Source organism: Lutra lutra, chromosome 7, assembly GCF_902655055.1.
Source record: "Lutra lutra chromosome 7, mLutLut1.2, whole genome shotgun sequence".
NCBI lineage: Eukaryota > Metazoa > Chordata > Mammalia > Carnivora > Mustelidae > Lutra > Lutra lutra.
In genome coordinates this window covers 51,609,822-51,619,711 of record NC_062284.1, presented here as the reverse complement: position 1 = coordinate 51,619,711, position 9,890 = coordinate 51,609,822, and the positions used below count along the sequence as shown (strand labels likewise).

General features: G+C 36.7%; 1 pseudogene; it reads right to left on the bottom strand.

The window, feature by feature from the left end:
* Positions 1-2,978: 2,978 nt before the first annotated feature.
* Positions 2,979-3,892, bottom strand: LOC125104406 (olfactory receptor 4Q3-like; annotated as a pseudogene).
* Positions 3,893-9,890: the final 5,998 nt, after the last annotated feature.

Here is a 9,890-nt window from a genome sequence, read left to right as displayed (position 1 = left end):
TGTTGAAAAAGAAAACCAATCTTGGCAGCATCACAATTCCAGACTTCAGGCTCTATTACAAAGTTTTAATCATCAAGACAGTATGGTGTTGGCACAAAAACAGATACATATATCAATGGAACAGAATAGAGAGCCCAGAAATGGACCATCAACTCTATAGCCAACTGATCTTCAACAAAACAGGAAAGAATGTCCATTGGAAAAAAGACAGTGGTGTTGGAAAACAAATGGTGTGGTGAAAATTGGGCAGCCAGATGCAGAAGAATGAAACTGGACCATTTCCTTACACCACACACAATAATAGACTCAAAATGGATGAAAGACCTCAATGTGAGAAAGGAATCCATCAAAATCTTGGATGAGAACACAGGCAGGAACCTCTTCAACCTCAGCCACAGCAACTTCTTCCTAGGAACATCGCCAAAGGCAAGGGAAGCAAGGGCAAAAATGAACTATTGGGACTTCATCAAAATAAAAAGCTTCTGCACAGCAAAGGAAAGAGTCAACAAAACCAAAAGACAACTCACAGAATGGGAGAAGATATTTGCAAATGACCTATCAGATAAAGGGCTAGTATCCAAAATTCATAAAGAACTTATCAAACTCAACACTTAAAGAACAAATACTCCAATCAAGAAATGGGCAGAAGACATGAACAGACATTTCTGCAAAGAAGACATCCAGATGGCCAACAGACACATGAAAAAGTGCTCAGCATCACTCAGCGTCAGGGAAATGCAAATCAAAACACAATGAGATACCACCTCACACCAGTCAGAATGGTTAAATTAACAAGTAAGGAAATGACAGATGCTGGCAAGGATATAAAGAAAGGGGAACCCTCCTACACTGTTGGTGGGAATGCAAGCTGGTGCAGCCACTCTGAAAAACAGTATGGAGGTTCCTTGAAAAGTTTAAAATAGAGCTATTCTACAACCAAGCAATCGCACTATTGGGTATTAACCCCAAAGACACAAATGTAGTGATCCAAAGGGGCAGATGCACCCAAATGTTTATAGCAGCAATGTCCGCAATAGCCAGACTATGGAAAGAACCTAGATGTCCATCAACAGATGAATGGATAAAGAAGATGTGAGATATAGCTATAGATAAGATATAGATGACATAGATATAGATAGATATAGATATTTATATCTATATATAGATATAGATAAATATGGAATACTATGCAGCCATCAAAAAGATGGAATCCTGCCATTTGCAATGACGTGGATGGAACTAGAGGGTATTATGCTAGGTGAAATAAGTCAATCAGAGAAAGACAATTATCAGATAATCTCTCTGGATATTGACTATAGGCAAAGGACCTCTGTGGAAATGTTTTAGAATAAAAGAGGAGAATGTGATCCATACCAGGGATGGTAAGGAAAGTGTGATCCACACAAGGATGCCAACCCCCCCCCTCACTCATCTTAGTAAGAAATCATCCAAGCTCTTACAAGACCACAGGTATTGCAATATACCTAGTAAATCCTATTATTTGGTGGAATTTCAAATATTCTTTTCCTGAGTTATGTGTTTCAGCTAAGTAATTTTAAAAGCATCTCCATCACAACTGATTAGGAAATAGGTGAGCAAATATAAAAATATAGAAAAAAATAAAGTCCATCATTATATTATTATTTAGTGAACAGAATTAATCTTTCTTTAGATAAAAGAAGTTGTGAAGATCCTAGCATCAGAAATAGATAACCTTAAATATAAATGTTTTTGTGCATGTTCTCAGTGATCTCTTAAATCTGGAGATCTTCTGTAGAAAAAATAGGAAAGATGCAATTAGTCCATCTAATTGAGGCAAAGACTTTCTAGAAAGAAAAATATTAGCTTAATCTTAATTATCCAAAATTTTTAGCCTTGCTGTGTGATCATATTTTCTGAGTGAATAAAAGTCACTAAAGAAATCTGAGATCGGGGCACCTGGATAGCTCACTTGGTTGATGGTCAGACTCGATTTTAGCTGAGGTTATGATCTCAGGGTCCTAAGGTTGAACCCTGCATTGGCCTCCAATCTAGGAAGGGAGTTTACCTAAGATTCTCTCTCTTGCTTCCCTCTGCCCCTCCCTCCACTTGCACTCTTTTCCTTCTGTCTAAAATAAATAAATAATTTTTTTTAAAAATCCCAGTTCACTTGTAAAAGTGAAGAATAATATTACCTCTTTCTAAAAGTGCCTCCCAGACTTGGAATAACTACTTTAAACCATAGATCATGTCTTTTTTCTCCCCCCTTTTTTCCTTTACAGGTCAGAGCTCTTAAATATTATGACCAGTTGAAGAGCCAGCTTATACACTTATCCCCTGCTGTAACTCCACTTAAAGAAATAGGATGCCTCTTCTAGAGAAACCCCCAGGAGAGAAAATTGGGAGTTTCCAACACTCAGAACTCTAAGGCTTCCTTGCCTTTACATGTAAACTTCACAAAGAGCATGCTCACTTACCTGAACTGAACTCAAGTGCATTTCTAAAATTTGGCACAATATATAACACAGTCCCTAGGTGAACATTAATAGGTAGGGTGGTTAGTGCTGTTTTTGGGCTTTCATCAGAAGAGACTCTGATGGACATCAGAAGGAACCTCCTGACCTAGGAATTGTTACACCCAGATGAGGAAGACAAAAAAGGAGATGGGATACCTTCTTTCATTTGAAGAGAATTTAAAAGTGAAATGACATAAATCAAGGAAGACTACTCATAGACAAAGGGTAGAAGAGTTGATCTTTTAAGGTGTCCTCTTGAACCTACTACTCAATTTCTGGACCAACAAACTCCCCTTCTTAATATTTAACACCCAACAATGCCACCATGCCTCAATATCAGTCAACAGCAATGCACTATAATTTTGATGCCGGTTTTTATGCCGAAGTCATGGAATTGGTTTCATGCATATACCCATGTATAGGATGAGTTAAGGATGTCCCAAGAAAGTTATGCTATATAAATCACCTCTTCCTGTTCATCTTTTAATATGGCAGAAGGATGCCACGTGCTTTTTTTCTCAGCTTCCTCATGGCTGTCTTCATTTCAGCATTTCTGAGTGTGTAGATGAGAGGGTTCAACATTGGAGTGATCACTGTGTAAAAGACGGAGAACACTTTATCCATAGAGAAGCTGCAGAAAGGCCTCAGGTAGATGAAAACACATGGCACAAAGATCAGGCTGACCACTGTTAAGTGGGAGGCACAGACTGAGAGTGCCTTGCTCTGGCCTTGGCCGAAGTGAGTTCTGAGGGTGATCAGGATGATGGCATAAGAGAACAGTAAGACCAAGAAACAGACAAGAGGTAGCAGACTACTGTTTGAGACCATCAGCACCTCTACTACATATGTGTCCATGTACAATAGCGGATGACCTGTGGGACATCACAGTAGAAGTTGTCCCCCATTAGGGTCATAGGACAGCTGGATCATCAGTGCAACCTGTGTGATAGAGTGAATGAATCCCCCACACCAACAGGCAAAAACCAACTGAAAGCACAGCTGGTAGTTCATGACTATCAAGTAGTACAAAGGATTACATATGGCAACATACCTATCATAGGCCATGACTGTCAGCAGAAACATCTCTCTGGCTCCCAGAAAGAGCCAAGCATCCCTAAAAAGAGATGATCTTGCCTTGCTTTAAAAAATCTCCTAGTATCTTGGGCATGGTAACACGGCTCAGGCATTGGTCAATAAGGGACAGATGGCCCCAAAAATATTACATAGGAAATTGGAGCAGACAGGCATCAGCTCACAGTGTTACCATTATCAAGAGAATTCCCAGAAAAAGTCATGTAAAATAAAGAAAATATTAAGAAAAGAAAGAGTTGTAGCTCCCAGGAAGATGAAAAGTCCAGAAGAACAAATTCTGTCACCTTGGAATCATTTTTTTTCATCAAGTCAAGAATACCAAGTGACCTAGAGAAAAAAGAAGCAAATTGGAACAAGAAAAATTCAACTAAGAAAACATGCAATAAATAAATGAATGAATAAAATAAAAATAAGATATATTTATTTATTATATATTTATACATATATATGTGTATATATGAGTTAAAAGATACTGAGTTTATATGTTTATATCATATTATAAGATGAAAAACTTAAGTTCTGTGAGGTGGGAAATATACAGTCCTGTATAAATAGACTGAGGAATACTTTGCATACCTTTCAACTCCTCATTCCTATAATGTTTTCAAGTTGCATTTACAACAAACTAGGGAGGGAGACAATGAACTGGATATGAGGTGATCAGAACATGAAAATCATTACACCAATGCATTGACCTCAGGCAAGCTATCAGACCTGAGTTTTATTCTTTGTTTATTCAATCTAATATGAAGATAATAATATCTTCCAAGGTTGCTTCAAGAATCAAATATAATCTGATTATGAACAAAATCCACTTACATAAAAAAATCACTCATAGGTGGGATTTAAGAAACAAAACAGATGAACATAGAGGAGGAAGGAAAAATAAAATAAGATGAAAAAGAGAGTGAGGCAAGCCATAAGAGATACTGAACTCTAGGGAATGAACTGAGGATTGCTGGAAGGGAGGGGTGGGGGTGGGGTAACTGGGTGATGGGCATTAAGGAAGGCACTTGCTGTAATGAGCACTGGGTATTATATACAACTGATGAATCACTAAATTCTACCCGTGAAACTAATAACACAGTATATGTTAGCTACATTGAATTTTTTAAATGTATAGTTGGCTTTGAATTTAATAACATATAGTTATTATTGTTATACATTGTAATTATTGCTATTGATTTTAAATAAACTACACTGAATTTAAATAAAAAATTTTTAATGACTTAAGTCCCTCAAAGTAAGGCAATATTTTTTTTTATTTTATTTTTTTATAAGATTGATTATTTATTTATTTATTTATTTAAGAGAAAGAGTAGTGGGAGAGGGAGAGGGAGAAGAAGACTCCTCACTGAGGAGAGAGCCCAAAGCAGGACTTGGTATCATGACTCTGAGATCATGACCTGCACTGAAGGCAGACACTCAACTGACTGAGCCACCCAGGCACCGCTACTTCTTTTTTTTTTTTTTAAGATTTATTTATTTTAGGGAGAGAAAGAGTGCGGGGTTGTGGGAACAGGCAGAGGAAGAGGGAGGGAGAGAGAGAGAATCTCCAGCAGACTCCCTCCTGAGTGCAGAGCCTGACCTCAGGACCTATAGATCCTGACCTAAGCCAAAATCAAGAGTCAGATGCTTAACCAGCTGAGCCAACCAGGTGTCCAACCATGTCCATTTCATAGGAGAAGATAGTATGGGAAATCAAAATTATGCTGTTTTTGGACTTTTCAACAACCATAGGTACACTTAAAAGAAGTAAAGTTTATACTAAGATATTGTTTTGTCAATTTCCTCCTGCTCTACATTTACATTCATTCCTGATATTGGGTGGGAATATCTCTCTTATTTATTTATTACAAATAAAATATTAGAGAACATTGGCACATTCCTTCCTTGAAGCAGTGAAGAAATAGCAGATGTTTCTCTATCTAGATTAGTATATTTTCAATCTACAACTAGCTCTTGGTAAAATATTGAGTGAGACAAAATTTGCATTTTTCTCAAATCAGTCAGGGAAATTTATATGATAGTTATTCAGATATTCCAAAATGAAAAATTCTTAATACCAAGAAATTTCACATTACACGTTATTTCAAGAAGAACATGTGAGAGAGAGATCAGGGGCCCAAGGAACTTTTCGATGTCTTAATAACACTGCATATGTGACCATCCTCTTCACCTACCTAAAGAGTCAGGTTCCCAGGTACATCTAATGCTATAATCTGATAAATATGGAGGAAACCACCTCACTGTCTAAATCATTTTGAAAAGAAAAGCAAAGCAAAAAAGACAGGAAACCATTTGCTGTCATATGTACAGCCCTACTTGAGCTCTGAAACAACGGAAATTTTCTAATCTCCTTTGGATATACCAAGGATTGTGAATTTTCATATGGAGATTACATTCTGGTGTTCTTTCCAATGATCTAAGATATCTAATTAGATGACATCAAGCTCTTATGTAAAAGAACATAGGACATACAGAAAATGCTAATACAGTCAACACATTGTAAAAATATTTTATGAACAAATGAATCCCAGAATGAAGTTGATTATTACATTATCATGGGCACTTATTTCATGGCAAGGAACTAGAACTTGATAATCAGATTTCTACTTTTATTAGTTTATTGCATAATACCTATAGTTTCCTGAATACATTATATCTAAGATCATATACATTTTTTAACAATTTAATTTTATTTTTTCCATGTTCCAAGACTCATTGTTTATGCACCACATCCAGTGCTCCATGCAATAGGTGTCCTCCTTAATCCCCACCAACAGGCTCAGCCATCCCCCACCCCTCCAAAACCCTCAGTTTGTTTCTCAGAGTCCACAGTTTTCATGCTTCATCTCCCCCTCCGATTTATCCCAATTCACTTTTCTTTTCCTTCTCCTAATGTCCTTCATGTTATTCCTTATGCTCCACAAATTAGTGAAACCATATGATAATTGACTCTCTCTGCTTGACTTATTTCATTCAGCATAATCTCCTCCAGTCCCGTCCATGTTTACAAAAGTTGGGTATTCATCCTTTCTGATGGCTGTTTAATATTCCATTGTATATATGTACCATATTTTCTGAATCTATTCATCTATTGAAGAGCATCTTGGCTCTTTCCACAGTTTGGCAATTGTAGACATTGCTGCTATGAACACCGGGGTACATATGGCCATATTTTCACTACATCTGTATCTTTGGGGTAAATACCAAGTAGTGCAATTACAGGGTCATAGGATAGCTTGATTTTTAATTTATGGAGGAATCTCCACATCGTTTTCCAACTGACTGCACCAAGTTGCATTCCCACCAACAGTGTAAGAGCGTTCCTCTTTCTCCATATCCTCTTCAACACTTGTTTCCTGTCCTGTTAATTCTGGCCATTCCAACTGTTGTAAGGTGTTATCTCAATATGGTTTTGATTTGAATTTCCCTTATAGCTAATGATGATGAATGAAATGGATGAAAGATCTCAACATGAGGCAGAAATCTATCAAAATCCTAGAGAAGAACATAGGCAGTAACCTCTTTGACATTGGACACAGCAACTTCTCTCAAGATACGTCTCCAAAGGCAAAGGAAACAAAAGCAAAAATGAACTTTCAAGATTTCATCAAGATTAAAAGCTTCTTCACAGCAAAGGAAACAGTCAACAAAACAAAGAGGCAATACACGGAATGGGAGAAGATATTTGCAAATGACACTACAGACAAAGAATTGATATACAAGATGTATAAAGAACTCCTCAAACTGAACACTGAAAAAACAGATAATCATGTCAAAAAATGGGCAGAAGACATGAACAAACATTTCTCCAAAGAAGACATACAAATGACTAACAGAAACATGAAAAGATCATTTACATTTCTTGTTTTCATGTATAGGTCGGTCTTTCACAGATAATGTGTTTTTTTGTCTTCTTCAAATTTCTAATAATCTCTCCACTTAAAGTATTTCTATACATCATTGATTCTCAACTCAGAGTATATATCAAAATAAATAGGCCCTTTTTACAAATTATACTTGCTTGAACCCTGTCAATTCTAGGTTCTCAGAAGATGAATGATGGGTCTTAAGCATGTCAATTCCGTAACAAAATCTCTATAGATGAGTCATATTTGCACACTCACCTGAATATTACTGAGCCATCAAAAAGAATTAAATCTGGGGCGCCTGGGTGGCTCAGTGGGTTAAGCCACTGCCTTCGGCTCAGGTCATGATCTCAGGGTCCTAGGACCGAGCCCCTCATCAGGCTCTCTGCTCAGCAGGGAGCCTGCTTCCTCCTCTCTCTCTGCCTGCCTCTCTGCCTGCTTGTGATCTCTCTCTGTCAAATAAATAAATAAAATCTTTAAAAAAAACCCATTTAAAAAAAATGAAATCTTTCAATTTGCAATTATGAGGATGGAACTAGAGGGTGGTATGCTAAGTAAAATAAGCCAATCAGAGAAAGACAAATACCATATTATTTCACTCATATATATGGAATTTGAGGAAAGAAACACATGAACATAATGGGAAGAGAAGGAAAAATAAAATAAGATGAAAACAGAGAGGAAGGTAAGCCATAAGACACTCTTAACTATGGGAAACAAACGGGATTGCTGGTGGGGAAGTGGATGGGAGGAGTAACTGGGTGATGAGCATTAGGAGGGCACTTCAATTAATGAGAACTGGGTGTTGTATGCAATTATGAATTACTTAATTTTACCTCTGAGACTAATAATAAAGTATATGTTAATTAAATTGAACTTAAACAATTTTAAAAAACTCATCTAAACATAATCTCTTCATTTATTAATGATGGACAATTAAAATCAAATTAAATGAAAATTATTTGTTTTCCTTGCTTTCATGTTGTCTTCTTATCAACAATATTGTAGAATAAATACCCGACAATAATATGAGAAGAAGATCCTATAAGTCTGGGCAGACTTAATTAAGGCAAAGCATATTAGAGGATGAAGAAAAGGAACTAACTGCAGTAGGTGTAAGTAGAGAGCTTATTAATATTTAAGTTAGTCTTCTAGCTATTTAGTGTTTCAGGAACTCAGAAGAAATGCAGAATGCCAGCACTGTGGGAATGCATCTTGAAAAAATATATATTTTATAGAGTGACATTGCTTGTTAATTTGATGGGTCTCTAATCTGCCTATTTCTCTTTCATTCTCTGATGGAACAGAGTGGTGGAATGAATTAAAAAAAAAAAGACCCATTTATATGCTGCCTATAAGAGACTCACATCAGACCCAATGACAAATAGGCTGAAAGTGAAGTGATGATAAAATATTCGCCATGTAAATGAAAGTGGGGAAAAAAAAAGCTTGAGTAGCAATACTTACATCAGACAAAATGGACTTTAAAACAAAGACTGTAACAAGAGACAAAGAAAGATATTACATAATGATAAAAGGATCAATCCAACAAAAGAATACACTATTTTTCCTTTTTATAATTTAAATTCAATTAGCAAACATACAGTACATTATTAATGCCACATGTAGTATTCAATAATTTACCAGTTGTATATAACACCCAGTGCTCATCACATCACATGACCTTCTTAATGCTCATCACCCAATTACCCTATCTCCTCACCACTCTCTCCTCCAGCAACCATCAGTTTGTATCCTATAGTTAAGGGTTTATCATGGTTTGTCTCCCTCTCTGATGACTTCCCATTCAGTTTTCCCTCCATTCTTCTGTGATCCTCTGTGATGTTTCTTTTTTTTTTAAGATTTTATTTATTTATGTGACAGAGATCACAAGTAGGCAGAGAGGCAGGCAGAGAGAGGGGAGGAGGAGAAGCAGGCTCCCTGCCAAGCAGAGAGCCCGATGTGGGGCTCGATCCCAGGACCCTGGGATCATGACCCGAGCCAAAGGCAGAGGGGCTTTAACCCACTGAGCCACCCAGGCGCCCCCTCTGTGATGTTTCTTATAGTCCACATATGAGTGAAACCATATGATAGTTGTTTTTCTCTGACTGACTTATTTCACTCAGAATAATACCCTCCAGTTCCATCCATGTCAATGTAAATGGTAAGTATTCATCCTTCCTAATGGTTGAGTAATATTCCATTGTGCATGTATTATATAATACATATATACATACACATTTATGTAAAATATATATCACATCATTTTTATCTGTTCATCTGTTGATATTGTAAATATTTCTGAACACAACAGTGGGACACCTAAATATATAAAATAAATATTAATAGACATAAAAAGAGAAACATGGTAATACAATAATGTTAGGAGACTTTAACACTCCACTTACATTAATGAGAGATCAGCCAG